Genomic DNA, 24773 nt, shown 5'->3' with positions numbered 1-24773 from the left:
ATGTCAGCTTAAGATGCAGACAACAAGCATGGTGTAGGGAACCTATGAAACAACCCCACAGGGGCAGTCGCTTCCCTGTGGTTGAAGGATCTGTTCAGCCAGACAGACTGGGATTATGCAAGAACAAAAACAACAAATCTCATCACCCACATTTGAAAATTTCCTCTACACACTCCAATACATATTTGCAAAGTCTATCCTGACGTGCAGCCTGCTTTCCTTGTTCATCTATTCACATACTCTACTACATCCTACAGCCTACTTCCGACACCAACGCACCTCTAGATGTATGCATTCATAACAAGCACTCTAAAGTAAATGTACTGTGGTCCTCTTTCCTTGGCCACCCATATTATACTGTACAATCATTCCATCCATCCATCATCCAATCCTATGCTGTCCCATGAGGAATGTAGGAGCCTGGGGTTAGGCAAGGTGGTCTGACATTTAAGATCAGAGTGACCAGCCTCACTCATCCCTGTGTGGCATTACATGTGCTAAAAGCCCCAACCACCCCTTGGATATAAACCTACCCAGGCCCAATCCAATTAGTTCACCTCAGTTACTCACTAAACCACCACGGGTCAGTGTCACTCAGTGTAGAATCAGCCATAGGCAAAAGATGAAAGAATAAAGGAAAGACAGAAGAGGAAAAAATGAAGTAAAAATTTTGCCATATACTACAGATTACTTCTGATACCACTGCACCTCTTGTGCACCCTTTTATTGCAACTACTACATGGGTGCTGAAGATGGATGTCTTCTTGTAATAGCACCAATACAACCATTTGGCTGACCAGTAATATGTCTCTCAACCCAGTGGTGTGTCTTATGATTTTTTTTTTTTTTTTTTTATTGGGGGGGGGGGGGTTAAGGGTCTGAAAAATTTATACCTCCATTTGTGACAGAGGGAACTTCCAGGAACTGAAATGCTTATGCCTAGTTCCATCCTTTCAAAGCTGTCTTCATATCATCTTATTTCATCATACCGAGCAATAACTGCTCAATGTTTGACTTCAAGTGATGGCCAATTAAACTTAAGTACCAGTCCTTTGGCTAGACCTTATAGTCCTGCAAGTTTTAGTAATATGTTATGGCTCCCCGATTCTGGCTTTATTTTTATTTACCCCCCCCCCCCACACTTTTTTTACCTGAGGATCAAAATGTATCTTTCAAATACTTAACTGCAGTAACAGCACATCAGGTCAGCTCAGATGTTGCTGCATTGGAACAAAATTTTCAAAGAGAATCACAAAGCACAAAATTGCCGCTAAAATTGCAGCCCACTCAGCAATACACATCTATGATTATGCCAAAAGCATAAATAACATATATAAACTTAGTGTGTCTGCAACTTTCACTGTGTAAATTTATCAGAGCCCTATTCCTTTACCTTAGTACTGTACCAAGATTTTGATGCCCTGCTTTACTTATTCTGTAGTCTGCTTACTGTGCATTACTAACTTTGAAATGTTTCCCAACTTTCTAGTATCACAGCTTCACTACAATTGCTTCTAATCTCTGTATACCTTCACTATACTTCCTAATTTCTTTCTTCACATTACCCTATTGTCACTGCTTCCTAGCCTTCATTCACTTTGTTTCAATTTATTTCCCTGGCTTCCTTCTAATGCCTTAACACTGCACTGCTCCACCTCCACTGTATTCCCTTAAATGCTTCCTAGCTTTCACTCACTTGGCATCAACTTATATCCCTGGCTTCCTTCCCATGCCTTAACACTGCACTGCTCTACCTCCACTGTGTTCCCTTAAATTAACAAATCTCTGAGCTTTCCTGCCATAACTTTTCCTCAAACACACATGCTAGCAATCAACATCTCCTTGAGAACTTGATTAAAATTACATCTTGAGGAAGTGTGACAGAGGGGAAAAAAATAAAAAAAATAAGATCCATCAACAGGGTTTTCCCAGTAACAGATTGCTGCTGTACAAATGCTCTTTCACACTATAAAGCAAATGTATAATAACCAAACATGTACCATGCAAATGACATCTCTCTATCCATTACATACTGCAATACATTCTCTCTATCCATTACATACTGCAATACATCATGCACCACATCCACCCCCCCCCCTTTTTTTTTTAGGGAGGAGGGACAACCTGACCCACCACCAACTACACCATTACCTCAAACTTACCCCCTGCCTCCCAAAAGGCAGATAGTTGGATACACAAGGGAAACTTCAGTCTCTAGTCTTTTAAAGGCAATGTGTTCAGGTATCTCGAAATGAACATCTTGGAAAAAGCTTTCTCAACTGCATGAGAACAGCATAAATCTTTCCAACCCTACCCAAAGATAAAAGTGTACCTTTCAGCCCAGTTGAAGGCCAGGAGTCGACAGATTAGAATGCCGATTTGATAAGCAACCAATGAGATTCATTTCCACTTTATAACTAAGGCTCACTGAATTTCATGAAAGTATGATTTAGTAATCAAGTTGTAGAACTGGCCAAATTTCATAGACACAAACCAACTTCAGTAACGAAAGAGATTTCATTTTTACCACATACCTAAACCTCGTTAACTAATGCACCCATGACAGTATTCAATTTGTAGGAGTAGTCCCTTCACATCATATGAAAACAAACCTATTATAGCCAGACTTCAATGTGGCCATTACCTTTCCCTGCTACAAAACCAACACAAAATGCAACTCATGAAAAAATCCACACTGCCTACACTGCAATGCAGACCCCAACACCACAGCACACTTACTACATGCACCATAACATCACAAGACAGTTCTTTCAACATAACCACAAAAAAAGACTTCTAGGAGTGACCAGTCAAAGTCACCAATTTCCCGCAGTCAACAGTAAGACGTGACGGGTTTCAACAACAAAAACACTAGAACATGAAGCTAATCATGGAAAGCTGCTATGAAAAGAATGTTCAGGACGCAGTATTATCTTACTCTACCGCTGCTGAGCTACAGCATGGAGAAAAAAAAAAAAAAAAAGTTAAGGTGAAAGACTTTCATAAAAGCTTACATCATTCCCATACCAAAGTTGCTGTGAGGTGAAGAGCTGGTTGGGTGAAAGTCCATGAGCTTTTTAGTGAGGAAGAACATGTACAGTATATTAAAGGACATGGTTTACCTAATATTCATTTATGTCTATTGCATACACTTCACATTTATGGATATGTCTGTTACCTGGCCCTGATTATCAGAATTATCTATGGGCAGATATAAAGATAAATCAAAACTTTCTCAGGTGAGAATATTAGCCAGCAGAGGAAAGTGGGAAGTAGAGATGAAATCCAAGGTGAAGTTTTCTCACAGTGTAAAAGATAAAGCATTTTCTAATTTGCACTGCACTGTTTTGGTTAATATTAGATGACCAACTGGTATAGTTATTCAATTATGTACCAAGTATTGATAAGTTTAAATGCATACACCATAATGCTGTAACCTTAATTAAAAAGAATACAGGTACATCATTTCCTTCAGTTCTGCTTCACCTACTATACAGTACACATTATTAGGCAATACAAATTTTTCTACATACCTTAATCAAAATAATGACAATCACCATCATCATTAGTGTTCATCACCATATAATAACAATCATTAATCATCATTATCATTAATCCCATACCGGTATGCCTCAGGACAATTTCAATTCATCCTGGCTATTATCATATACTCATCTCTAGAAACAGCCAATTGGGCTGAAGAGTTTATTGCAAATGTATAAGAACTTAACATTTTTTATTATTTCAAACAAGTTTCACTGTGCAAAGACAGTACACAATAATAAAAATAATAATAACAACAACAGTAATTCCTCATAATAAGTCCGTAGCATACACAATTTACAATTAAGTTCTTTCCATAATTAAGCAGGGAGATAATTTTCTGCTAAACTTTCAGTTTAGCTCCTACAATTCCAAGATACACATTTTATTTTTGCTACTACAAAACAATTTTTAACTGTTTGCGTGAGAAAGAACATGTAATTGGGTGCCTCGTGGTTAGTAACTGGGTAGGGGAGTGGGGATACTAAAAGTAGGTAACAGTGCACAGCACTATGTTATCTTGAAAACTATTAAAGCTACAGTAGACCTACACACATCACTGGGGAGCTTATGAAAAAGTGATGGATGCTGCTCAATTTATCTCTTCCAAAAAGTCAGGGATGATTTGATAGGCATGGTTAGTGATATGGACATAATGAAAGGATATGAAAGGGTGCACCTATGGCACAAGGAATGAGGAGGGTGAAAATATGCTAAAGTTCGGAGAAGCAATGAAAATGACTGTGTTCAACACTGTTGTGAGGAAAAGAGAAAGAGTAGGATTATTACATGTGAATCCAGGGGTAATAGTATCCAGATTGACTACTTCCTGGGAAGGAAGGCTGATAAGATGCTGATATTGGATGCAAAGGTTATAGAGCGCAGAGTGTGCAGCAACACTAGTTACATGTAACATGGCACAAAAGAAATCAAGTACCAAAGATGGGACCTATGCACCCAGGAGAAAAAACAGAAGTTCAAAAAAAATAAGCAGCAAGGGATGCCTTCTATAGCAAGATGAGTAAAAAGGTGGCCAAACAGGATGCTGCAGACAGAAGTGTTAAATAGCGGCACAGAGCTCTCAAGAACAATCTTTTGGGGGTAACTGCTTCAGTGTGTAGATGAACAAGGGGCCCACCAAGACATAAGGTAACACGGTGGTGGGGTGAGGGTGTAGAAGCTGCAGATAAGGAGAAGAGAAGACTTTTCCAGGAATGGGAAAGGGGTGGTAAGAGAGGAAGACTTGGCTGCCATGTGCAGGACCAGAGGGGGAGGTCTGTATCACAGACTTCTACTGGAAAGCCTACAAGCGCCAAATGAATGTGTTAATTAAGGTGGCAATGGAGAGAAAGACAGTAAACAGGGGTGAGCAGAGTGTCAAGAATGATGAAGGAAGAGTAGTGATAGACAGCAAGGATATGAAGATGCTTGGAGCACACTGTAACCAGTTACTGATTAAGAAGGTTTGAAGTCAGCAGAACCAGTGTTTGGCCCTTGGCCTTTCACTGATACCACTACTGTAAGTAGGGCAATCTGTAGGACGCAGTTGGGGAAGGCAGCGGGTGTGTCTGGGTTGACTACTGAGACGTTGAATACCTCAAGAGATACATGAGTGGGTTTAGTTCCTGACTTGATAATTTCAATTATATATGTGTGTGTTGTTCCAGATGACTGGCTGAAGAGCACAAGTGCAAATGTGTACTGTACAAGGGGAACTATGTTTCCCTGCAAAGATGAAATTATACAGGCACAAAAATTCTGCACAATAATTTAGGTAATGGAGAGTCTTGGTAGGTGTGAGAGAGTGAATACTGATAAGATGCAGTTTGGGTTTATGTCAGGCAAGGCAACCACTGATGCAATATTCAATGTCCAACACTTCAACAAAAATATAAACGATGGGAGACAGCCGCACTTTGTTTCTGATGATATGGAGAAGGTTCCTATGAAGCTGGTGAAATGGGCAATGAGAGAGGCTGGGATCGAGGGATGGCTGGTCAGAGTGGCTATTGCAATGTACTAGGGTGCTCGCACCCACGAGAGAGCAAACCCAGTTTGATGAGTTCTCTGAGACTGTTGGCATGAATTAGGGATCAGCTTTAAAACCCTTATTATCATGGTGTTTAAAGCTCTCTCACATGACTTCAGAACTAGACTCTTCGGAGGTGTCGTCTACAGATGACTTTGTGTTGACCGCGGAGACTAAGATGGAGGTGGAGAAAAGATTTAGGAAGTGGAGAGATGGAATAGGGTACAGGGATTTGAGCATAATCATGGATGGTATCTAGAGCTGGTATCTAGGGCTGGTGGCAGTAGTCATGTGCAGTTGCCACGTGTGTGTGAGATGCAGCTCCACCTTATGCACTGTTTGTGATAAGGTGCACAGAAATCTAAAGGTATTGCTGGTAGACTGGAAAAAATGCTGATTTCATGTGTGTGGTGTGTAGGAGAGAACATGCAGAGACTGAGAGGTGGGAAAGGATTGACGTTCCTGGAGAGTCTCTTGAATGTCTGGATGAACGTTATTTTTGGGATATAATATGTACTAGAGGTGGGGCTGGAACTAGCTCTTTGACTACGATAAGGAATGGTTGGAAGTTAAGGGAACTGTTGCCTCTCTGGACTTTCAGAGGACCCTCCCCACACATTATGGGGTCCTTCCATACAGCATGTTAGGAGTGTAATGCTGTCCGGTGGTGCCATGGACAGTAAAAGAAAGGACACTTGTAGGCTCAAATGTACAGAGATGATGATAATCAGATGGATGTTTGGTGTGCCTTTGAATGACAGACCAGGGAGGCTACGATTGCTAATTGATAGCTAAGAAAAGGATGGGACTTGAATGTATTAGTACTGCAATGAGAAGGTGTTGACTGAGTTGGTCTGGACATGTGAAGAGTAAGGAGACTGATAACTGGATGCAGAGAGTAAGAGGTGTGAATGTTCAGGGTAGGGTTGCAAGAGGCAGACCAAAAAAGACCTGGGACGAGGTCACATTGGGAATGAATAGAGGCTGCTACAGATCAAGCAAATGGATGGCCAGCATTTGGTGACCAAGGCCAACACATGCAGGCATGTTGGTGTCTTTACAAATGATACAAACCAAAGGCTTGAAAACCTACTGTATCTTATGTAACATATTCCATCATTGGTCTGTGTGTCAATCTGTCACCAAATCCTTTTTTACCCCTGATTTTGGTGATATAAAGTAATAAGAGAGAAGCCAATTCCATATTACCTCTTTTGAGGTGTAAAGGCCAATAGTTGAGCTACCACAGTACTGTATATTAATGGTAATCAACCAACTTCCCTAAATGACATGACTGAAAAACCTTCAGTCACCTTTTCGGATCTGAACCTATGCACGCCATCACAGTGACTGGGGTATTGTAACCACATGATTACCAGGTGCTCTGGTGCATGTTTTTTGACTAATAACAGAGAACTATCTGAGATATTACAGCAGTCAATGGGTTGGCAGATGAATTTAAAATGAAATCCAATAAAACTGATGCCATGATTCCTCTTGATGACATCCCCAATTTAGGTTAGCCATGGTACAGCTGATGTTTTCAATGGACTGGAAGATAAACAAAGTGCTAAAACCAACTTTTTATTTATTCCTAAGTGTGTGTCTCAAATATGAGACAAATAGGAAAATAAAATATATATATATAAAAGTAAAAGGCACAAACAGATCTTGAATTTGGCTGTTATCTAGGTTTTGTTTTTTCTCTTGTGGTCTCCTGACCTTTGGTTTCTTCTTCCTTGATTAAAAAAAAAAAAAAAAAAAAAAAAAGCCAAGGTATAGCTGTTTTCTATGGACTGGATGCTAAGTCAACTATCACATGGACTTACATTGAGGACTTACTGCATGGTTCTGCCACATTACTGACATGGCACAATTACAATCAAAATTATGCTGACACTTCCCTGCCAGCTGTTGAGTGGAAGGTGATATTATTATGAGACAGCAATATGAACCAAACAACAAAGGGGACTGAGAAGAAATGACACTCTTATCTTCAGGAAAGAATGAGAAGTGAATTACATACACTACTGATGTGCTTGGGAAAGAGAGAAATTAATTACAGAAAATAGAGTATTGTGATGTGATAGCAACATGACAGATTGAGAAGAAATATTAGTCTTTGATGCTTGGGAAGGAATGAGAAATCTGATATATGAAACACTTTGTTGTGAGAAGCACATGACAAATGGGTCTCAGGAGGAGGGACACTGACATTCAGGGAGGAATGAGATATAGGGAAGACAGAACACAATACTGGAAGGGGACTGTCAGTGAACTTTTGCTTGCAATTGTAACTCAGGTCCATGGAAAAGCACTGATTGACTTACCTTGTAATTTAAAAAAAATAAAAATAAAATAAATAAATAAATAAAACTACTGAACATAGGCGTCTTCCAGTGTCAATGGCGCAGACAGGAGCTGCCAATATAAATGCCCCTCAACTCCCTCCCCCTGCAAGAAGGATGGGGGACTGCAGGGTGAGGTAGGGTCCATTGCTCTTACACTTAATATGGTATGGGTACAACACCAATTCTCCAGCATCAGATGGTCCAGCTTCTAATCTGGACAATATCATGAGATGGCACTTGAAATTCCCGCACCTGCCAGGCTAATTTACCAGGTGGCCATAGTGTTCCGTGTAGAGCGTGCTTAATGGAATTTATGCTGCATGTCTTGGTGGTGACACCTGTATTTTGTTTGATTCTTATTTACTTACATTAATCCTAGCTACAGCTCCTAAGAAAGATGCAGGTGCCAGTGGTGGTGTCATGTACCCGTCTATTCCAATACAGTCAAAGATCCTTCATCATGGTTAAGTGGTCCGCCAAACTACCGCAATGACAAAACCCATCAATAACCAATTAAAGCAATTAATGATTCTGGGCCCACTCACTCTAGTCTAATACCCAAATATTAATCCCTTAAATGACTGGAGGGACTGGATCAGTAATGTCTACACTGATTCTGCTACTCTTGACTGTGAACCAGGCAGTCTTTTTCTCTTTTGCTTCTAATTAATTTTCTGAGCTACCACTGTTGTCAATGTACTTTGTGAATACGAAACTCTCACAAGTAACCATTCCTAACCATCAATCTCTGTTCTTGTGAATACAACACTTCATCAAATTTCTCATTATTTAGTTAAGTTTACATACTATATCGCCATTTCAGTTAATATTCTTAATGACAACCACAGTAAATTCAAAAGATTATTTTCATCATTGGTATCTATTGAAGCTTTATAAATAAGGGTGGAGTGCATAAGGCATTATTACATTTCAGAGTTGTTTGCATGTGAAAGCCACTTGCCACGACTCAGGCCGTAACACAGTAACCAATACCATACGTACCGTAGCTACCCAGTAACCTACTGCATTGGCCGCCAGTACTCTCAAGTATATTTTCACTCACCTGCCTGAACATAATGGTGTATTATCAACTATTTAGAGAGATTCAATGCAGTAGGACATTTAATTGTGCTATAAACAAAAACAATATAGCATGATAAGATAGAACTGTTGAAAAAACTGGACTGTGGCATTCCCATGTGGAAGTTGTGTGAACACATGGTACTGGTTCCTCAACTGCTTATGACATCAAAAAGTAAATGGAAAAAATACTGATTTTCTAGGAAGACAGTGATTTGAAAAAGCAAATGAATATGCGAAAAACTATTAAAGACGATAAGAGTACTGAACATGATATGGAATGGTTTCGACAGCGTCAGATGAAGTGAACTTGTCAGGAAGCTTGATAACAAACCAGGCTCAGTTCTTCCATAAAAAAATTAAATTAGAATATGCATGTGATTACTCTGAAGTACAGTGGGTCAGAAGTGTATTGCTGAATTATTATGCATGATCTCCAATGATCCCAGTTGAAATATATGTGACATAAGGCCTCGGTTAGTCCAGCAAAACGGTTCATCCAACATGGCTCTGGAATGAAGGGTGCCAGAAAACTGGTGTTGTACCTGTATTTAAAAAATGGGGAAATGAAACTCAGAAGCCTAACATTTATTTCTGTTGATAAAGACCAATTAGTAGGAGGTGTGCCTTCATGTGGTGGCACTGATACAAAAGGACAAATTATAGGGATGCCCTTCAGCTATCTTTTTCCATATATCCCATGAGGAGGATTTTGGACTGAAGGGGAATGGATATTTCAGCCTGCAGTCCAGTAGATTCATATCCAAGGGCCTCAACAACAGTTTAACTGAATGCGGCCCAAATCATAGACTTATAATCCCACGTCAATATTTCTCAATCGATATCAGTCTGTAGCCAAAGTCCCTAATCCGAAGCATTCTTGATGGCAAAATAGTAATCATAGGTCAAGCTAAAGTGAAATAGGTATACATATAACCCAAAAACCTTATTCCCAGATGGGGTGTATAGCACTGGCAGAACCATTTTTGTACTAATTCAACAATTAATGAAAAAATATCTTCTTACTTACAGAAGCCCACAAAGAGCAGCAGAGACATTAGTGGTGTGGGGGTGGTGACGGTTGTGGTGGTGGTGGCAGTGGTTCTTCTCAGTTTTCATTTGGAACATGAGGACACTCCCTGAAATACAATAATATGCCTTAGTGCTCAGGTCTGAACATAAGACAACCCTTTTACTATGGATGAGTTACTTCATAAATCTCTCTAGTTTATGAAATCAATGCTGAAGAAGTATGCCCTCACATGCTAGCAATGGCATAATCTGGCAGCTCTACTACCTAGCTTTATAAATCTTCAACTCATCCCTATTCCCCTAACAGAGAATGGTGTGCTGCAGGAGGAAAACTTCAGCCCATGGCCCACTTAATTCATATCTAGACGAGGTTGGATCACATCAATATAAAAAACAGCGGCATAATAATCATAACAGCTAAGTGATACATTACAATTAATTTTTACAAATATCCATCAATCCATCCGTCATCCAATCCTGTGTCGCCCCATGAGGAGCACAGGAACCCAGGGCTAGGCAAGTTGGTCCTGACATTTAAGATGAAAGTGATCAGCCTCACTCATCCCTGAGTGGCATTACATGAGCAATAAACCACAACCACCCCACTGATATAAACCTACATAGACTCAATCTGATTGAAGCACCTTAATTACCCACTAAACCACCAGGCGCCAAAATTTGGTTATACTGTTACCACCCATCATCGTAAATGGTTTCCTGGTGTACCAGAAACCATTTGGCTTGTCACTCAGTGTCGAGACACCCATAGGCAGAAGGAAGAGGAAAGAATCATAAATTAAAAATGGCAAATCAAGTTTATCACTGGCAAAGGAATTTTAATACAAAAATTCTGTATATCATACTGAAGATTTAACAACAAATAAGGAGGCACAAAAATGCTACTTTACAATATGGGACAAATATTTTACATACAACTACCAGTGCAGTGAACTGGGAGCTAATAAATTTATGACCAGCAATGAAACTTAAATATGCAATTTCTTTTTAATGAGGACTTTTGTCTACCTAACACTGAATAATGATGATGATAATGATGATGATAATAATAATCATCATCATCATCTAATCCTACGCTGCCCCATGAGATGCGTAGGAGCCTAGGGGCTAGCCAAGTTGGTCCAGCCTCACTCATCTCTGAGTGGCATTAGATGAGCAATAAACCCCAACTATCCCTTGGATATAAATCTGCACCGGCTCAATCCGATTGGACCACCGTAATTACCCACTAAACCACCAGGTGCCATAATTTAGTTACATGGTTACCATCCAGCACAGTAAATGATTTCCTGATGTACAGGAAACCATTTGGCTTGTCACTCAGTGTAGAGTCAAACATAGGTGGAAGGAAGGGGAAAGAATGAAGGAAAGACAGAAGAGGGACTGCAGAGTCACCCACCGGCAGAAGAGAGAGGAATGAATAAAGGAAAGAAGGAAGGGAGGAATGGGCAGTTGCTTGAAAGCAGCACTACATGGAGTGAGTGGATGGTGAGTGGCCCACCCCCCCAATGTACAGTAATCTCCATACTATCCCGACGCCCACTTTCCGGACACCCCACTTACCAGACATTGTGGGCCTGGACCTTCGGAACCCAGAAATGGCCAAAAAAAAGAAAAAAATCCCCCCCAAATCCGATTTCCCCCCCACCCATAATTTGAAATTGCCGCATGGCGCCGAACAGCTGTTTACACCATGGCCCCTTCACCCCTTCCTTACTCCCCCCTCGCCCATCCCCTGTCAGAGTTGCCATTTGGTATTTTTCATTACCAAATGTGGACCAATTTGGTAATGAAAAATTCATTTGGTAATGAGTCAGAATAATGCATTACCAAACAAATTTTTCACATGTATGAGGATAAACAGGATGGAGATGATGGATTGTCTGCTGTCTCTGATTAATTTGCTAGCCTACATGGCATGAAAATTATCAACATGCTGTTAATTATAAGGAGAGTGATTACATTTATTTCCACTTGTATATATAATTAGTGAAGACTAAAAGCCGGGTTTATGAATTTGGTAATGAAAATTGAGGAGTGTGGTAATGTGGCCGAGCTCTGATTTGGCAACCCTGCTCCTCCCTCACCACCAGTTACTGCGTAACTGCGATCATGAGTAGATGCTTATCGCAGTGGATGGTGCATGTGCTTGTTTTTTGTGAATAAACAGTGAATAAACTGCAATACCTCGCCACTAGACCACACAAGAATTTACAGTGTTGTGCAGTGTTAAGAAATTAGAATGTAGAGTGCAAAGGATTAACTGTGGAGTGCAAACTGGCGGTTGAAACTGGCGTGGTGCAATTAACAATGTGCAGTGTTAAACAATTATAACTCACAGTGCAAAGAATTACGGTAAGTGCAGCACAACACTGGATTACTGTACAGTACGTGCTTCAAGAGCATTTTCACCACTGCCAAAGCCTTACAGAAGGCTACCACAGATGTGCTGTAAGTACCCTGGCTGAGGTACAGTCATTTCTAATTCCTCATTCTTTGGTTCCTTTTCATTTATTTCATGCTTTATGTCCATTACTGGTGTGAATAGGGTATTAAATAGGTTTAAATTGGTGCTATGCATGTCTGGTAAGGAGTTATTTAGGTGGCTTTCAAAGTTAGGCTGGGTTAGGGTCCTTAAGTACCAGTTCAGGAGCCAGGGGCCCAATTTCTGGATGGGACCACTTTCCAGATATGCCTTTGGCTCTATTACTTTGGATAGTAGAGGGATTACTGTATATATATAATACAGTAGAACCTCTCTCATTCAGACTATATGGGGGGAAGGGTTGTCCGAATTAGCAGATTGTCCGGACCATCAGGGTAATCTCCAGTTCATACCAAAAACTATCTACATATGGTATGTTTGTTAATTATTAACATATGTTGCATATGTCAACCCTACATAACTGCAAAAGATGAAAGGATACTAAAATAACCAAACTAATCATGACAATAGTTTTGTACTGCATAATTTACAGGTAAGGCCATGACAAGAAACTAGCCTACATTTTAAATTGTAGTAAAGTGACTAAGGCCCGTGCGGGCAAAAAAATAAATTAATTAGTTAACTGTAATATTTGGAGTAAAAATAAAACTTATGTAGGCAAAAAATACATTGTCATCTTTGGCATAATGATAACACCCATATGGGCAAGAAGCTAATGTTTGATGTACAAGTAAAGCACATTTAAGTACAAAAATAACCTACAGTAATCACAACACTGCAGAATATTCTGACCCATTTTTGTGTAAGCAAACTCCTCCTTTTAACACCTTTATTCATTGCAGAAGCTACACTTGCATTAAGGGGCATGGTAAGGAGGATTAACTTTTGAAATACAGCGTAAAAATATTAGTGGTTGGTGAACTAGTTCATGGAACAAATGCTAGAATGTGTTTAAACAGGCGCCCACGTTGAGACCTACCGTGATCCGAGACTAAACGAATGATGATCGCTTTTCGCGCCGATACTGAAAATTACTTTAGAATTACCGGTACTTTCAATATATTTTTGGAGCTTATTATTTTTAAATTTTGTCTGAATTAACAGAAGTCCGGATTAAAGGGGTCCGGACCAAAGAGGTTCTACTGTATATATATATATATATATATATATATTCTGTATATACAGTATATGCAAAATCATACCAGTACTTACAGTATCGGAAGTCCGGTACTCCTAATTTTGGCAGTGTTCTGCGGTCTTCTGGATGTTTTTAGACATCAAAATACACACTGCAATATGCAATGTAAACCTAAATACTAAGGGGAGAAAAATAAATACAAAAAACATGCAAAACCATACAAATATGCATATTACCCCTCCTAATTTTGGCAGTGTCCTAAGGTCTTTCAGCTGTTACCAGACATCAAAACACACATTCCAATATGCTATGTAATTCTCACCACTAAAGGAGTCAATCATCATCTGACGATAGGTGCGGCAATTTTGTCAGAGATGACACCATCCATAAATGACCGCAGATCCATGGCCAGCTTGAGTAGCATCAACTTCCTGTCACACTGAGGGTGCTCGGCATATTTGAGCACCTGCTCAATGCCAGCCTGCAGCGCACCAAGACAAGGTAGTGATGGAGTGGCAGGGTGGCCAGAGTCAGAGTCCTCATCTTCATCCTCGCTGCTTTCCTCTGTCAGTCCCACAGAGACAGCAGCAGCAATCTCCTCATCAGACAACGTCTGATCACCTGGATCACAGTCATCGTTGTCCAGACAGTCTCTCACATCGTCAATGTCCACATCCTCCCCTCTGTTTCACGGCCAGAGGTGGAAATCGTCCACGTCAAATCCTTCTATGTCATGCAGGGCCTCGCATCCCTGAAGAGGATGAGACCAACCACTTTCCAAGGTTTTGGTTGGAGCTTCCTTCCAAGCATGGGCCAGCTGAAAATCAAAGACTTAATGTTGCAACGCCGCAGATTATCCAATGTCCACTCCCCACGTGTCAATTCCTTCCTCGTCCTCTGTCATCACCATCACCTCATCGAGGAATCTCCGACGATACAATCTCTTGGCCTCCACAAAAACATCCTGATCCATTGGTTGAATGATAGCAATCATATTAGGTGACAGAAGCAAGCACCTAATCTTTTTCCAACAGATGCACAGGGACATTGTCAAGGATCAGGAGAGCTTTAACCTGGCTGCGAGGGATTCCAAGTTCCTCCATCCGATAACTGATAACCTCCTTGACAAAGTGTCTGAGGAGCCAATCTCTGAAGATCTTTGTGGTAAACCAGGCCTTCACAGAATGGTACCACACAACAGACAGGCTATCCATCACTCCACAGAGACAATGTGGCTGTTTTGCACATCCAACAATAACGGGTTTAAGGCGGTGCATCCCGTTAGCATTGGCACAGCAAAACACTGAGACACGTTGTTTGGACAACTTACGACCAGGTACAATCTTCTCCATCTCTTCTGCCAGGGTGTTGGTGGGCATAGCGGAAGAACAGGCCAGCTTTGTCAGCACCATACACATGACCGAGCGCAGGCCCTCCTTCTCGATCAGGTGCTGCACTTTCTGGTGAAATGGCTCAACATCCTCCACTGCCGCATCCATAGCCTTGCCATGTGCCTTACGGCCAGTAAGTCCAATTTGAAATTTGAACCGGAGGAGCCAACCCTCGGATGCCTTAAGTCGTGCATGTAGTGCAGGCATGCAAACTTCTTGGCTGCAGCCTTCAACTCAGTCCCATGTACAAGCATGCCAGCACCCCGTTGCCGGCGGATCCAAACCAAAGTTAACTGGTCGATGATGGCGTAGTGGGGCTGGGACATCACCTTCCGGTCACCTTTTCGAGTGGTGTCACCATGGTCGTGTCCATACTGACACAGCTTCTCCCGTGATTTCTTGATATCAGACAAGGTTGAGCGGGGCATGTCATATTTACACAGAATGCATGAAGTTGGCCAGCCCATGACAACCTTGGCCAATACAGTATTTCACGGATATTCTCCAGAGTCAAAACCCTCCTCTTGCGTTTCTTGGGTGGTGGTGGGGCCATCATCACGCATACAGGAACACCACGAGGAGTATTAAGGCCTGTTGAAAGTGAGGCACCATGACAAATGCTACAATGGAAGCTGCCATTGTTTAACCTCAGCCAAGCACATCCACATGCAGAGAGACAAAAGCAGGAACTGAGGTGCAGTAGCACTTGGGAGTGTACAGCGCTGCTATGTCTCTACCCATGCTTGGCTATGAACATGCATGCAAAAAGCAGCACACTAACCTACGAGTGCATGGGTTCTTTTTGCTCGTCCGGCGAGTGTAGCAACCTGGCAGAAACATTGGGTCCCCGTACATCACAGGCCTAAGGGGTGACCGAGTAATCCAGAGGGTAATGCGACTTTGACCATTCAATGAGGGAGCGGACAGCCGTGTGTGGCTGGGAGTTTCTGACTAATCCAAGCGGCTGGGGGTATTTCGACCATACGGTAGGAACACGTATAGCAATTCCCTCTCATCATGTGGGTTACACTGTGTCTTCCTCGTGCGCCTCCGGAATGTTATTGGCGATTGGGGTGGCCAGGGGATTTCCACCATTCAGTAGGGACCCGTACAGTCATTCTAGCTCAGCTTGTGGTTTACGTCTGATTTCCTTGCATGCAGTCAGTATGCTTCTGTTGATCAGGGTGGCCGGGTGAGTTCAACCATACATTTGGGATCTGTACAGCCATTCTCAATCACCCTGTGGGTTAGTGTCTATTACCCATGAGTGGACACAGAAGCAGGTAAGAGGCACAGAAAGATTTTTTTTTTTTTTTACTCTGTCAGCAGCCGGCTAGCTGCTGAAGCCGGGGCTTTTATCAATGGTTACGGACAAATATATCCGTTTACAGTTACAATATAGCCAAGGCCTAATGAACAGACAGGGACTGTACGGATGACTGTGTGATTCCTGTACTGTATATATAAATAAACTAGTGGGTCGGGAGGCCTTGACACAGTGTCAGAGATTTAAGTGCAGTGTCAAGTGATTTAAATATGCAGCTTCAGTGCCCTGTTTTATGCATGTCCCTGTATTCTCTCCTGTCCACCATAATGAAGTTGGTACACTACAGGACAACTACAGCCAGTAGTCCACTAGGTTCATATCAAAATGAAGACAAGGGCACAAAAACAAAAACAGGAATAATGCAAGTTTCATAAATCGAGGTTTGATACAGTGAGGGTCTAGTATAATGTACTACCAGCTTTGGTGAGTTGGAAACTGTGAGAGAGGAAAGAAATGATTGCATAACTCTTGGGCTTACTGAAGTGACATCTTGCTCTCCAGGGGATGGACAGCCAACACACTCAATTTGAATTTACAGCAGGAATGGCTGTGCTGCCAGCTGCAGTGGAACAACATATTGTACTCTAATTATCTTCACATCCCATAGAAACTACCCTTTACACTTATTTCTGGTGGTAAGCAGCAAGCGGTGAAATAACTACCAGTTTAAATGGGTTCCAGACTTGTTTTTAGACTTCACAGAGTGACCCTTTAGACAAAAACATATCCCGATTGGACCCATTATAATTCATTCGATATACAGCATACGATAAATCATTAGGCAATTTTTTTTTTTTTTAAGCACATCCTCATTAATAAAACAAGGGTGCATAGACCTATGCTGTACTTAAAAATACCTCCTATTTTCGAACGATATTCATCTTTTTACAACATTATTTCTGCTAACGCTACGAATTATCATTATCGATTTTTAATGTAAATGCTGATATTTAATATTACCAATCACATCTGAAGAAGAAACTGACTAGAAAAGTGTGTGTAAATGAGATGGAGGGAGAGATGAGGGGGAATCAAAAGTTGAGATGGAGGGATGTGTGCACTGGTGGGAGGGCAACCAAATGACAGAGGACAAAATGACGCGGAGGCAATTTGTTTGTGGCCACTCCTTACAAGATAAAGGTGTCTAGTAACAAACAGGTGCATTGATAAGATATAATGAACTTCTCTGTAGTCCAAACCTTTGCAAGTGGTCAATTGCAGTCCTGAGAATCAGGGAAAAATGAGGGTATCCAGGAAATCCTTTTAGGATGTGTTTTCCAAAAAAAAAAAAAAAAACTGTACGGGTCTCTTTCCTCATCTGGTGACTATCTGTACTAACTTTTGGTACTCAAATTACTGCTTGTGATTTTTTTTTCTTGGGATGGCGGTGGTCTTTCGAAGGACCAGTTTCACCCCAAAACAGGCTGACCTACCGAATATACTGAATAACATTCCACGTCAGTTGTGTTGGGTGCTTTCGTGTGTGTTGCGGGGGGACAGTTCTGTCAGTGTTATCAGCATTGTATCTACCCTAGATCATTTACTCATTTCCTACTACAAATGGCACAAGCACACCCAGTTTAGCCAACTCGTCCATCCACGCACCACACAAGATACCACTACTTGTTTCTTGTGGAGTGCTATTTACACGATACCCATATACTGTACATCCCCATCTCTCTCTCAGAGTGATGTTTATTTCCCACTTAAACTGTTTTCCATGTTAGGATAAAGTAGATTAAACATGCTCAGGTTAGGATAAATAAGGTTAGCCATGAAAAGCTGTTAGATTAAGATAAATTACATTAGTTATGAAAGGTTAGGTTAGGTTAAATTAGGTTTGTCATGAATGGTTATGTTAGGACAAATTAGGTTAGATATAGGTAGGGTAGAATAAATGAGGATAGGTTGTTAAGTTAATTTGGGTTAGGTTTAGATAAACCAACAACAATGAGGATACCGTACATTGGTACTGTACTAAAATGGTGTTTTAGGATGGCGGCTGTCTGTCTTTGGCACTGCTGCGACTGTAAATAAAACTAGATAATTAAATGCTACTCACTACTTATAAAAAAATTATAAAAAGCATCAGAACTTGAAAACACACTAAAAAAAATAATAATAATAATAAAATAAAAAAAGAGAGAGAGTGGCCACGTGGGATTTGCCATAAGGGTATGGGAAGTACTTCCATCTTGTGCAGTGTTTGTGATAAGTGGGTGCAGGAGAGATGTTCAGTAGTGGTAGAAAAGGTAGACTGCAAGATAATGCTGATTTCATGTGCACGGTATGTCGGGGAGAACATGTGGAGATTGTCAGGCATGAAAAGATTGAACCTGCTGGTGAGTCCCTTGAAAGTAGGAAACAGTTTTGTTATTTGGGAGACATGTTATGTGCTAGAGGTGGGGCTGGAGCTAGCTCTGTGGCTACAGTGAGGAGTGGTTGGAAGAAGTTTAGGGATCTGTTGCCTCTCCTGACACTAAGAGGGCTCTCCCGCCATGCTCTGGGATCTTTGTACATAGCATGTTAGAAGAGTAATGCTGTATGGTGGTATGACCTGGGCAGTAATGGAAGAGGATATTTGCAGGCTCAAACATAAAGAAATGATGATGATTGGGTGGATGTTAAGTGCGTCCCTCAGTGCTTGGACTGGGGGGTTTGGTTCACGATGGAAGAGTTGAGAGGTTGGTTGGGACTGGAGTGTATTGGTGGTGTGATGGATTCATGGGTGTATTGGTGTTGTGATGGAGGTAGATTCATGGGTAGATTGAGATGGTTTGGGGATGCAGAGAAGATGGGGATGATAAATGGGCGCAGGAAGTGGGAAATGTTAATGTTAGGGTTTGGGTTGGAAAAAAAAAAAAAAAAAAAAAACTGGGATGTCACTGAGTGTGACCTCAAGATAAGGGGTTGAATAGGGAAGCTGCCAGAGATCGAGCAGCACAGAGAGCTGCCATTAGGTGACCAAGACCAACACCTCCATGCATGTTGGAGCCTTCAATAATGAAACAAAAAATGAAACGATAAGGACTACAATACTGCTGAGAATATACAGGAGAAAACTACAAAATAAGACAGTCCCTAGTCTCCTTGAAGAGAGCCAAGAAAAAAAAATGAAAGGATTAAAAACAAAATTGATATCACTACCACAGTGTCCTGAAAACTTAAAAAATATATTTTCAAAAGTGAGGAAAACTGCATAATATGGTTGTCCCATGCCTCCTGAGAAAAAAAAAAAAAAAAAAAAAAGTATACAAATGGCTTGTAATTCACTTGTATATTTGCATCACATTAAGTTAGACATCTATGGTTTTATATTTTTAAATTGTGCAATATCTGACATTATTTCAGATCAAAATAAGTTTTTCCCATGATTATAATTTTTTGATTGATTTTTACTTTGAAAATCATTCCCCCATACTCTAACTAATGGGGCCGGCAGGTCAAGAACTATGAAACTAGTGACCTGCAAACGATCTGATGGTCAAATTTTTCAAAAATACTAAACCATATAAATTCATGTCTATAATCCAGTGTTATATATGGTTTTATAGTAATTTATGTGCAGTATACAGATTTATATGTCTACCTTACCTCTAACACCTCAATCCAAAGACATTTTTTTCATGCCAACTCCAGACAATTCTAAAATCTCGAAAAGCCATACATATGTTAAACAACCACCCTTAATTTCCTCACAACCTATCACTCACAAGAGTGGACAATGTTGTTTGGGGGTAGCACGAATGAAAATACAACTAGTAAAATATAACACATCACACTGAACCAGCGACCAAGTGACGCTACCATTTTCGAGGCAATTACCAGCGATGGGAATGTAACCTCTTTTCACTTCAAATTACTCTTTAAAAACTTTATTTTGTGTGTTCCAACTGATCTCGAGTTTCTAATCACACGACACATTACGTCTCTTTCACGTAAAATACGACACGAAGGAAAAGAACAAACAAATAAAGACCACTCACCTGCTACAAAAACTCGCTCTCCTCGTTGCCGTACGGTTCCAGTGATGACTCGACCTGCTCAATAACGAATAAAAGTAAGACGGTCACCGTAAAAAGTCAAAATAATGCTTTACAGAATACGTAAACAGTTTATTCTACAAAATAAAATTATTTCTTGGTTCGTAGGTCTAATAGAAATAACAATAATCAAGTCAAGAATCCGTTTTATGCAGAATTTACAATGACCATTTTGAGTTTGGTGCCCGGGATTCGTATTACCAAAGTTAACCGTTTTTCTACTCGATGTGATATTCTATTTATGGTCAATTTTAGCGCCTAGATGCAAGAGATGTAGCTTTTTCTATATTAATATGAACCTCTAGCAATTTTTTCCGGGGTTGAAGGTCCTTTTATAAGTATTTTTTTGAGAGTATTGTATTTAGCGTCAATCTAGTATTTTTTGTTCTACTTCCATTTAGCAATAATATTAACATTCAGGTGCTAGATATCTTCCTATACTCCTGAAATTTCTTCATATTTATCGGTATTCCGTAGATTATATCATGTTTCTGCGATATGCTTGAGATTTTTGCTATTCCATATTCTAGCGGAGTCTGAGAACAGGTCGGTCTAGCAGCATTGGTAACACTCCTTCCTCCGGCATTTAAAGATGGGAGAACATTGTTTACTATGTTATGGTTCATAGGAGGTACGTGGCTTGAATATTAATACACAGATGTTTCCAAAGGCGCCATGGATTTAAATACATGAAAAAATTCTTACATAGGTTAGCTTTTCTTGTTGTGTGGAGGACTTGTTATGGTCACCTGCCAGAGAAACCCAGTAGACCTTATGATTCATTTAGCCAGTGATCTTCCATATTTGAGTGTCATGAGTGAATTGCGCAATCTTTAATAACATAAAGGATATTTCCACAGGATCTGGGTGTCCAAAATGAATTTACAAATATGAAAAACCCTAGTTGTAGACTTTTGTTAATAGGAACTGCAGATTGTCCCTATATTATTTTGTTGTTTTCTTTATTTATCTTGTAACAGAATTAACAGAACCTAACCCACCTGTACAAGCCATGCACAGTAGGAATATGAACTTTATTTTTTCTATGTTAGGGCCTCAGCACTATATGTGGCAGTTTCAGGATTTTTTTTTTTTTTTTTTTTTTTGGGGGGGAGGGTACTACGAAAATTTTAATACCACAGAATATCCTGATCTAACCTTACCTTATTTAATTAATGCAGGTTAGCCTAACCTAACCATATGTAATGTTCATTAGAAAATATAGGCTCCAGTATCGATTTTTTTTTTTTCTTTTTACATGTATGGAAAATCATCAGGAAAACGATTTTAACGAGTCAAAAAATACAATTAAAAATCAGAAATGGACACTTAATCCCCAATTTAACAAATCCAGTTTACCAAACAAAATCCTGTTTACTATTCTATCTATGTCTGTCTGTCAACTGTTAGTGTCCAATGTCACAGCCATCGACACTAATTCCTTGTTATTAGCTACATTTTAATGATCACTTGTTAAATCTGCTGGAAATTTAAGAAAACTTGCTAAATTAACAATCCATTCCTGCCCATAAAGCAGATCTGCCACATTCTCTGATTCTGCAGTACCAATTACGTGAAAGAAGTGATATTTTGGGAAATGTCCTTGATTTACAATGAGGACTGCATGTATAATATTTATGGGATGTGTGTGTTTTCCTTGCTCTTTGAACCTAGCCTCACTGTGAATGTGTTTTTGTTGCTCTTTGAACCCTACTTCGGTTTGTGTGTTTTTCGTGCTCTTTGAACCCATCCTCACTGTGTGTGTGTGTGTGTGTGTGTGTGTGTTTCATGCCCTTTGAACCCACTCACTGTGAATGTGTGTTCTTGATGCTCATTGAACCCCACCTTACTGTATTCATACGGTAGGTGGGAAATGAGCTGATGATGATGATACTGGTGTACATACATATATTCATCTTGCAGAACAGTTTTCTTGCTCTCATGGATCAGGGTGTCTTCATGCATGACTTTTTGTTTCAGGTGCCTGGTGGTCTGTTGGTCAAAATGCCTCAGCTAGGGTGACGGCCTTGCATATACAGTGTATTCAATTCCCAAGAGGTGGCCGAGGGGTTTTAATCGAGTGGTGCCACCCGGGGAGGACCGGACTACAAGAACCAAGGTAAGGAATTGGGGTTGGATAGTCAGAAAGTCCTTGGTGTGTGCGTGTGTGTGTGTGTGTGTGTCTCAAATCTTGGGGGGGGGGGGGGGATGGCAGTTTGAGTTCCGTTGGTATTGCTATGTCCAAAAGTTCACAGACAATCCTTGCCAGGACTGTGCTCTGCCTTTCATATTTTTCCCTGAATGACTGAGTACCCTTCCTTCTCCTACACCTTTATGTGCTTCATATTGTTATCACATGGTTGTCAGAAACCAGAGCCAAGTGCTTGTTACTAAAAAGACTCATCCTCCTGTGTGCCACCATCATTCTAACATTGGCAGTGGGAACCCCTTCTCTTTCTTAACCCGCGCCGTCCCGAGGACGTACTTCCACGTCCTCACGTTTTGTCACAGCTAATCCCGAGGACGTACTTCAACGTCCTGCAATTGCAAGGTTCATAATTTCCACAATTTTCAATTTTCGCGAGTCATTTTTGGTACGTATACACGGGACACCTTCCTCAACAAGATGCCAGGCAGAGACAATGCCTTACCCAGCATGACCTCCTCCCCCCCTGCATGCCCTTTTCTCAGCAATTCACCTGTTATCAGTGACCTGGCCAGTATAGCCATGTCATGCCACGGTACGAAATTCAGGGCCAGAGTGATTCCCCAATCAATGACAATGTGGAGGACAAACTTTACATAGCATCAGAGGAAGAAACAGTTAGAAATGATGATCAGGTAATGTGGCAAAAAAAGGTCAGGTATTAGTGAGTGAAACAATGCTTATAATGCCTATATTACTGCTTGAAAACCAATATACTCTTGTACTACATATAAATTTGTAACAGTAAATAAATAAATACCGTTTATGAGTGGTGTGAAATAGTTATCCTCCCATAGAACTCGTTTTCTTTGGTGCCAGCCTGATAGAAAACCCAGTAAGGTAAGGAGGCTCTCCTACCTGTAATGAGTATTTTAAACCTCAGGTGAGTGATTTCTCTATGAATTTTCGATGTTTCTCACCAAAAGCGAAAGTTTTAGCAAAAAAAAAAAAAAAAAGGTCGAAAAATGGTCGGGATTGAGGGGTACCAGTGGTCAAAAAGTGGTCGGGACGGGGCGGGTTAAAATTAGCACTCCAGATCCCAACTCATACCAATGTTGTAATGACAAGCAAATGGCACATGATGGCGAGTTACATGTGCTGCGGGATTACCCACCCACCCACACATCGGTCAGCCTTTTACAACCCCACGAGGAGCATAAGGACCTGGGGCTTAGTGGATTGCAGGGAGAACCACCTTTTTGTATTCCTCCAGTCTCCTTTTGGGGGATATGGATGGAACAGAGAAATGTTAATATATGCAGGCAGTGGGAGGGGGTGCCCATCATCCACCCACTTCGTGTAGTGGTACTCTGTCTTAAGGGTAGCTCTACAATGAGTGGCAAGCTAAATGATTTCCTGTAAACCTGGAAAGCATTTAAAACACTGGGTGGTAACCTTATAACCAATCAACACGTGTTCCCTACGTGACAATAAGTAGGTTGGCAGAGGGTTAGTGCCCCTCCACGGAAAACAACGAACTAAAAATATGAACAAGATGCTTCGGACCAGGATTGACCAAAAGATGACGACTAAGGACTGAACAAAGGACATGGTATGGATAGCTACTTGGAATGTAAGGGGTGCAAATGATGAGGTGAAAGAGAGAGAGATTGTCCAGGTGCTTGAGGGTTCAAAAGTGGTTGTATGTGGATTAACTAAACTTAAATGGAGAGGTGAGATTGTGAGAGAATGGGAGTATGGATGGGGTATATGCGCGGGGGTAGGTAAGAATGACAGGGGAAGAGAAGGAGTGTGTATTGTTGTGAGTAACAGATGGAAGGAGAATATAAGAAAGTATGGATCGGTTGGCTCAAGGATTGTGTGGGTAAGATTGAATGTTGGACAACAAATGTGGGTGATTGTGTGCGTGTATGTGCCAATGCAAGATCGTGCAAGCAGAGTGAGAGAAGAGTTCTGGACAAATGTGGAAGCGTGCATGGAAAAGTCTGAATGGAATGAGAAAGTATTTTTGATTGGAGATATGAATGGAAAAGTAGGGAATGTGAAGGTGGATGGAGTAACTGGTGAGTGGGGTGTGCCTGCAGAGATGGATGAGATTGGCAGTGATTCAGTGGACATTTGTGCTAGGAAGACGTTGGTGATAGCCAATACCCTCTTCAAACACAAAATGATCCATAGGTATACATGGCAAGTGATGAGAAGGGTGGG

This window comes from Coenobita brevimanus, chromosome 39, assembly GCF_032717465.1.
Source record: "Coenobita brevimanus isolate Jiangsu-jjx chromosome 39, ASM3271746v2, whole genome shotgun sequence".
In the NCBI taxonomy this organism is placed as follows: domain Eukaryota; kingdom Metazoa; phylum Arthropoda; class Malacostraca; order Decapoda; family Coenobitidae; genus Coenobita; species Coenobita brevimanus.
The sequence above is the reverse complement of the archived record's forward strand: the minus strand, read 5'-3'. Positions refer to the sequence as shown.